Here is a 9,645-nt window from a genome sequence, read left to right as displayed (position 1 = left end):
TGTTTCAGTTCTATTTTCTCTGGTGTTGTTCTGCAATACAAGATATTTGTTGGCTATGTACTCTGATAAACTATTTAGTTAAAATAAATCATTTTCAAATATTTTGTCCTGATATACCTGAAAACCTTCTCTCCTAAATTTACACTTCTCGAGTAGGCACCACTTTATTGTTTCAATGTATATGTTTATTTCATTTGCTGAACACACAGAAAATATTATTATAAATTATATAAAATCAGTGAAATAAAATAAGAGAATAAGAATTAAGATATATCTGTGATTGTTTTGAGAAGTACTTCTCATTATATAAATATGACAAATCAAAAAAATACTGCAAAGTCAACACACTTGAAAGTATAAATTTATTGTGAAAATTTTATATTAAAATATGTTTGCATTGTAGACCACATCTCTGACCTCTAATCTGATTTTGTTTTTCTTTACTCATTAACAATATTTTATCATAGTACATATTGAAACCAATGTGTAAAATACCGTTGCAATGTTATCACCTATTCAAATATTAAAGGCTAATATTACATGTACAAAATTGAGTAAAATGTTTGTACACATTGATATGGCATGGTTATATATCTGAAGTGTAGTAATTGGTGATAGTTGAGCAAACAAAAATAATTTTTATTGATCCTTGTCTTGTGTAATGATTGATCGACAAGGTTAATGTTAGGTTTAATGACATAATTTTGTACGAAGTTTGCGCAAACCACATAAAAAAAATTCCTACGCATACCTAAACCTAATATTAACACACCACTGGTCAAAACTAGCATTAACATAGACACTACTCTTATTATTTCTCACCTATTTTAAATTTATATTTAATTTATAAAAAATATAGTTGATCTTAAATAATTATTATATTTTTCGAAAAGACACTAGTTCAATATAAGAATATTATACAATTACAAAGTTCATTCACATGTTGACAAAAAAATTTACAACAAAAGTTTACAAAATAATATCACAATATAATGTAGTCAAAATTTGAGATTTAGAATAAAAATATATATTGTAAAAATTTATAGTAACTTAGAAATAAAATAATTTATTATAAAATATATATCTATCAGTGTTATGATCTTTTGTGTTAACAATGAATTTTATAATCGTTTAAATAGATAATTTATCTTAAATTCGGTATGAACAAAAATAACATATCAACATAAATTTCATGTGTAATCTATAAAGAAATTAAATATATTGATATAATTTCATGTTTCAGAATTTTATCGATGTGAATGAATTATTTTTGATCTCCAATATTTAAATTTTTGGTTATTTTTCATTTTACTCTCACTTATAATAAAATTATATGATTACGAAATTTTTATACATTATTTAATGAATTGTATCTTATATTATTTATAAATTTGGAATTGAATGTGAAATCATTTATTGATTATTTTATATTTTTATATTTCGATTCTAAAACTTCGGTTATATTATATGTTAGTAATAATTTATAGAATTATTTTCATTAAGCTATTAATAGCAATTAATTTCATAAAAAATTTATAGTTTAAATTATTTTAGAAGGAAAAATAGTCATTTATTATAAATAATATTTTAAATAAATACTGAACACTAATAGTTCAGTATAAATGTAAATAATATAAATTATCCAAAATTAAAATAAATATTAAAAAGTAAAAATTAAAAAAACGCTAGTCCAAGTGATAGTTGAGTAAAAAAACAATCTTTATTATCGTACATTTGTGTAATAATCATACCTCTTATCATTAGTTTTAGTTATCGCTTAATGTTAGGTTTAGTTGACAATGTAACAGTGTAACATCGATTTATAAATTAATAGGTGTTTGTTAGGTATAGCCGACAATATAAATTCACAATATTGGTATAACAAATTAGTCTATTTCTTAATCCAGCTTCAACCGAGTTACATCTGCTGCGGGAACACCAAGCATTTCTAGACAATGATGATGTGGTAATTGGCATTACTACCTAAACATGAAGTCACTCCTCAAAACCTCAAAACCAGGACTAATGTCACACTGTTTTTTTTAATATATCTTACATAATACTATTTTAAATTTATATTTAATCTATTAAAATGAAAGTTGATCTACACTAAGCACTATATTTTTTTAAAAATAGACGTTTAATGCTATGTAGTATAGCTATAAGTTCACTAATAAAGATCCTAATTAAAAAAATTTAACAAATTCTTAAGAAAACTATCAAAATATAATACCGTCAAAAAATGAGATTTAAAATACTAATCACAATATATGTTTTGAAAATTATAATAACTTAAAATAATAACATAAGTAATTATAAAAAAACAATAATTAACATTATATTTTCTATATTAAGGATGAATATTATAATTATAATTATTTAAATGGATAAACATAGAAAATTATCTAAAATTATGTATAAACAAAAATAAATTATTAACATAAACTTCATGTGTAATTTTATAAAATAATTAACATATTAACATAATATCATATTTCAAAGTTTTACTAATGTGAATGAAAAATCTTTTCTCTCGTGTTTTTTTACATATTGATAATATATTCTACAATTTATTTTACTCTCATTTATAATAAATATACAAAGATTAGCATGGTTTAAAATTTTTACACCGCTTATCATCAAGAAGCCAAAACTAGAGCTGAACAAAAAGAACGGACTCAAAAAGCCCATTTGGATAGGCCTGATAAAGCTTGGATATAAAAAACCAGTCTAAGACCGGCCTGCAAGTCCTTACAAGACCCTAATTTTGCAATAAAAACCTGACCCGGCCCGGCCCGAAAAATAATCTGGCCCAGCTTAGATAAAAGCCCAGATAATGCCTGGCAATCCGTCCGCATAAAAGCTTGTTTAGCCTAGACAAAAACCCGATGAATCTGCATATTTGCATATTGATTTGTATACCATAACGATCAAAATCAACTTAAAATGATGATGAGGACCTAAAGTACAACAAACAAAATTAAAAAGTAGTTCTATAGAGCTAATTAGATTATGAAAATAACATAAACCCAAATTATAAGAAATCCATGAAACACTGTTTGAATCTGAATAGCAAGCCCATTCTTTCCTAACAACCTTGAAATCTTTAGGATGAGCTCTAACTACAGTAGCAACAGTAGCGGTGAAAGCAGGATCACTACCATAAGCAAGCGATGGTGAATCTGAACGGTCCGAGTAAGTAAGAGATCTATGATATTGATTTCCTTTAAACCCCTTGCAAGCTGATGACACCAAATCACCATATGAGCTCCTCCATAGCTTCCATTTCTTGTCCTTCCCCCACTTTTTTCCTCCACAAAACATAGTTAACTTATTAGCTACCTTCTAAAATTTAGTAAAAAAGAGATTTTTACCCAAGATTTGGACCTTAATCATCAACTTTTATACACAAGACATACAACATAAATAGTGTCAATGTAAAGACGGTTCTACGGAAGACTGTATATAATTTGTTTTAGAGTGAAATGTATATAACTGGTTTATAAAAGAAAAGGTGAAAAGCCTACGTCAAAGCCTGGTTAGCTTGGGCTGGACTATCAAGCCTGTTGCAGTCCATCATATTCCATGATTTATCAGTCCTGGCCTGATTATTAAAAAGGCCTGGTCCGGTTAATCTAAAAAAAAGCTTGGGCTTCTTAAGGACCGGTCCTGGGCCTAGCAAGCCGGTCCTTTTGTTGGAAATAAAAGCAAACTGAAAACAAATCAAAATAAAAAATTAGATTATACAAACTTGGGACCCAACTTAACAGCATTACAAAATAGCCAATAAAAACCTCTAATCCTGAAGAAGCCCACAGAAGCAAAGATCCTAACTACGGCAAGAGTAACTAGAAGTAATGCCAAACAAAAAGGTCATTTGTGAATCACCATCACATATGATCAAGAATGGAAGCATCATCCGCGTTAATAATCTTTGGGTACAAATCCGCCTCGTAAATTGCCATGAACCGTTGCTTCAGCAAAAGACCCATGTCTAAACTCCAAAACTCAAATACCCTTCCGAAAGACTAAGCTATCACAAAAACCAAATAAGTAGCCACGCTTGATTCCGGCCCAATGAGCGTGATTTCCATTTCAAAGTTCTTGTCTTCCTTGTGCTCCTGCACAATGCTTGCATGATCAGGATGAACTCCAGCTTACAATGTTGAGTTCCTCCATTCTCAAAAGGGATCCAAATAATCGAATTTTAGGATGTAATGCTCCCAATTCTCAATAAAAGCTCTCTTACAACTTTTCATCATTGCGTGATATTTGTTAACCCTTTTATTTCAAATGTCCAAAGAACGACACAACATACACAGAATTTTGCCTTTGTTATTTCTTATTACCTCACAAATATCAAAAATATTGCCGCCAGGGATAAGTTCATCAAAGAAACAACCATGAATGTTAATCTTGACCATTCCTCTTGGGCCCTTTGAACATAAATATAAGTATCAATTATATTCTTTATACATAAATTACATAGGGAAGATGATAAATCTCACCTTAATTAGGCTTGTGATTTTTTCAATATCTTCTCTTTTGAATGTCCTTCTTTTTCTCAAATTCCTAATTTTCTCTCTCTCTCTAAATTTTCTTCCCCAATTTCTCTCTCTAAACTTAGAGTTGTAAGTTAATTACTATTTACTAGCCTTTTTATAATACAAATTTTTATAAATTGCTTCCAAGGACAACTAGTTTTATTTATGTCCTAACATTTGTCCTTGATTGCAAAACTTGTATATTTGGTTAAATCCCTTTAGAAAAATAAAAATTATTTCTGATTATATGGTTATCGAACACAATTCTTTCTTTTCCCCGTCTATTATTTATTTATAATAATATTCACTTTTCACTATTTAGTCATACTATTTAATAGCTGTAATAAATAATTTTGCCAACAAAGTGTTGGTGTGGTGGTAGAGCTCTTGTCCCCCCTTGCCGGAGGTCCGGAGTTCCACTCAATCAACTAGCAAAATAATAATAATAATAATAATTTTAATGATAATTTATAATTGCTCTATTGAGTAAATGAAAGAAATAATCTAGAAGCATATGTGTCATTTCAATATATCTGGACATTGAGTTAACCATCAGTAGGAATGCAGGCTCAATATTCATAACATTATCCACTTTCTCATCAAAGAAAAGCCAATCATAAAAGAGTGCCAGTTTAACACTAGCCTCCACATATTTCTTCCTACAGCATTTCAATAACCAGCCAATGACAGCCCACCTAGGAATTATGTCCGATAATATAATTTCATTAGGTGGGTGATGTGAACAACAGATAAATCTAACTATGTCAATAAGAAAAGTCTCCTTCTCTGCTGTGCAAAGAAACTTCTTTGCAAACCAGACCGGGTACCTTCTATGATTACCAAACTTGACATCACTAAGCAAAAACCGCAACTGTGACTCCATTACAGGTGTTATACGTAGCAAAAAGTACCTACTCGATGTCCTTACACGGTAAAGCTGAGAAATATCTCGAAACTCAGGAACTTTAAATTCAGTTGGGCTCAACATCAAGTCCTTCCATATGGCTCGAAACTCGGGTACGTGAACCAGTTCCTGTAAAAGCCTAACAAGATCCCTCCCTATCATCATACACAAACGAAACCGCTACCTCAAAAGTCTAACACAAAATTCAATCTCCATTTTTTTCAACAATTCAACCTTTAAATTACCCACGAGCCTACAATGATCTGCCAACAGCCTAAGAAATACATACAAAGCACTGGTCAAAACCAATGGTTCTTCTTCTAACAAACAATCCCATTAGGCAAAAAAAACACGAACCAACTCCGAACATAACCATAAATTCTTATCACTGAAATCCCCCCCAACAATTTGCCTCAAGAGGGCCACCAACAAACCCTGAAATCACTGAAATAATTTTTCTATAATTTGATATTATTAAAAGTATTCAAAAATATTTTTATGGTCGTATCCAAATTCAAATCCAAATTTTGCATCTCTATTCGTAACCAACCTGGACTGGAAAAATACACAAAAATAAAAATTCGAACCTGATTGAAGTTGAATCTCGGATCAAATTCGGATATTACTTGAAAGTTAATTCTTTTTCTTAAATTGGATATGGATATATCCAAAATTCCAAATTCCAAATGAAACCCGAAAACAAAATTTAAATATATTAATATTTAATCATTAATTTTCAAATACACTAACATTTTCTATAAATAGGATTATAATAAATCATTAATACTTAAAATAAATCAATTAATAATTATTTTAGAAAAATTTACACGAATATCATGCATTGAATTATTATAATTGTCTCACTTATTTTTCGGCTAAGTGATCAATTTTTAATTGATGAACTTATAATATATTATAATATATAAGATTATGTATTCAATATAACTTATCTTTTGTTTAACTATCAAGTAAAAAATATTTTTATGATTACTTGATCATGTATGAATATATATATTATAATGTATATTATATGATGGGTGAGGTTCAAATCAGAACTCATATTAAATTAGAACTTAGAACTCATATAGAATCATTAGATTAATGTTAAATCAACGGTGACGATCAAATACTGCATTTATTAGTTATTTAATATCTTTTTTAGTTGACTATAGATAATTAATGAATGCATTAAATGCCATAATTATATGTATTAAAATTTAATTATTACCTTCTGATCAAATTGCTTATTAAATGCAATGTTCTGCAGCATTATGACGTAGTAAATTTTATTTTTCTACAATAATATTGCATTAAAAAATCATTTTCCATTATATTAATACATGTTCCGCAGCAGTATGATGTAATTATTTGCATTTCCTATAAAAATATTGCATTATAAAATCAGTTTCGATTATATTAATATATGTTCCGCAGCAGTATACGTAGTAATTTGTATTTTTCTACAATTTATAAAATCATTTTCTATTATATTAATATATGTTCCGCAGCAGTATGACGTAGTTATTTGTATTTTCCTACAAAAATATTGCATTGTAAAATCATTCTCTATTATATATATTAGTATATCTTCCGACGTAGTAATTTGTATTTAAGATCTGTATACAAATATTCTGCAGTAGTACAAGCCTAAAAGTTATATGGTTGAATTATATAATTTTAGAAAGTTTACATTAATTATGGATTAATTATTATCATTTAATGAAAGTTCTAAGGTTCTAAAATAATTAGGAGGTTCTATGTGGAACCTGACCCATGATATGATATATTATTAAACTTATATATACTGTGAGGGCGAGGTTCAAATTAGAACCAATATTATAATTAGAACTTAGGACCACTATTAACCATTAGATTGTAGTGGAATAGATGGTTATGATTTAATATACTATTAATTAAAAAAACAATATACCTTTCATATACATAAATGAAATAGGTATAGTATATTAGAGTATTTATTAATTAGATATTAGTTGCTAAAAATACATCAATTTGTAACTGATCAAATTTTGCCAAATCAATAGTAATAAAACACTTTCATCGATAGAACAAAACTAAGCTACTACTCTCGATTTTCTCTCAGTTTCACAATACTACTGGTTTTACAAATTATGGAGAATTTTGAACCCAGCATGGAGTCTACTCATGTCGATTCAGGTACTACTACACATTTACACTATATTGGTGTTGTTTTGTACAAGAATTTTGTTCACACGTTTCCATGTGCTGCAACAGACGTGTGCTGCATACATATGCTGAAATTATGATTAATTTTATGCACTTCCATACATGTAAGATCGTGATGTAATTTTTTTACTTTCAGGTGCGGCACATCATTCACCAATTATTGACAAACAATTCGCAAAGAATGGAAATATACTTGAGGAGCCAATCCATTTTGAAGCGTTAGAATATACGTCCCCTGGTGGTCGTGAGTATTTTACACCCAAATGCGATGAAAAGTATAAGCCGCATGTAGATAGGGCTTTTCCCACTGTTGATGCTGCATATGAGTTCTACCGAGAATATGGACGTTTATGTGGATTTGATGTGCGCAAGAGTTCTGCCAAACATGCTCCTGATGGTACACTCATTCTCAAGTACATAGAATGTAGTTGGGCTGGTACGTATGACAAAAATAAGCAAACAACATCTGAAGTTGTTGCTGAGAAGCCCATTAAACGTCGAAGGACAAGTTCACGTAGGTGTGATTGTAATGCTATGATCAAAGTAAAATATGCCGGTCTCAGTGGTTATGTTGTATCATATTTCGTTGAGGATCACAATCACGCATTAGCTTCCGCCTCCGGTAAACAGTTCTTGAGATGTAGTAGGAAATTGAATTTCTGTCATCAGAACTTGATTTCTGACTTTTCTCGGGAAAATATTGGTCCAGTTAGAACTTATAATATAATGAAAGAATGGTTGGTTCGTATGAGAATGTATGTGCTACATCCACAGATTTTAAAAATTTTAAGCGCGACATGAGGGCTCGTATCGGTCCACATGATGCAGACATGATACTTGACAAGTTTAGTGGGAAATATGTGACGTCAAAAGAAAACATTTTATTATGAGTATAAACAAGACAATGATGGTCACTTAACTGGTCTTTTTTGGGCTGATGCTATTGGTAAACGTAACTATAGCATATTTGGAGATACTCTGTCCTTTGATCCAACCTATCGTACAAACAAGTAGGTGAAAATTTTGTTTAGTCATTTTTCTAGTTGTCAAAATTTATGTTTTATGTGCATGTGTGCTGCAGTAGGACCCCATATAATCTATGTCATACACCATTGCCTGATCAAATTTGTAGATTTTTTTTCCAGATATTGCATGGTATTTATTCCTTTTATAGGTGTTGATAATCACTGGAGCAATGTGACATTTGCTGCTGCACTGGTTGAGAAAGAAGATCATACCAACATTAAGTGGGCGTTGGATGCTTTTACCAAATGCATGGATCATATTCCTCCATGCGTCATAACAGATCAATGCCTTGGAATAAATAAGGTTGTTTCGCTGGTTTGGCCCGAAACCATACATCGTTATTGTATGTGGCACATTATGAATAAATTGTTTAGCAAGGTAGTTTCATATATAAAATTTTGATTTTTATTCACTCAATAAATATTGATTAGTGCACTAATATTTTCTAAATTTTCTAAGATTCGTCCATCCTTAGCTTCTGATAAAATTTTCATGGCTAAAATGAAGTCTTTAGTCTGGGCTGATCACTTATCACTTCAATAATTTGAAGAAGGTTGGACGTCTGTTATTGATGAATACGATTTGGGTGATAATGACTGGCTTACTGATATGCATGTCATCCGCAAAGAATGGATCCCTGCTTATTTTAATAATGTTGCAATGGCTGGCTTGCTTAGAACAACATCACGTTCAAGGAGCTCAAACTTCTACTTTAAACATTTTCACAAGAGTGGGGATACTTTGCTTGAGTTCTTCTCTAAATATGAAAGTGCAACTGAGAAACAACGTCATTTATTTGAAGATAATAACCAGCTCTCAATATCCGTTCCAATACCTGCCACCGAGTTGAAGATTGAAATAGATGCTGCAAAAATATATACACGTCAACTGTACTACCGAGTCAGGGAAGAAATAGAATCGGCGTGGTACCATACAAGCATTGATGAAGTTAGTCTTATTGAAGGC

The 9,645-nt window shown here is 30.1% G+C and overlaps 1 pseudogene; it reads right to left on the bottom strand.

Annotated features, from left to right (window-relative positions):
• Positions 1-5,001: 5,001 nt before the first annotated feature.
• On the bottom strand, positions 5,002-6,718 carry LOC135149548 (uncharacterized; annotated as a pseudogene).
• Between the last annotated feature and the right edge of the window lie 2,927 nt (positions 6,719-9,645).

The sequence above is a fragment of the Daucus carota genome, chromosome 9 (assembly GCF_001625215.2).
Source record: "Daucus carota subsp. sativus chromosome 9, DH1 v3.0, whole genome shotgun sequence".
NCBI classification, from domain to species: Eukaryota; Viridiplantae; Streptophyta; class Magnoliopsida; order Apiales; family Apiaceae; genus Daucus; species Daucus carota.
Note: the sequence above shows the minus strand (reverse complement) of the source record. Positions and strands in the feature narration are given on the sequence as shown.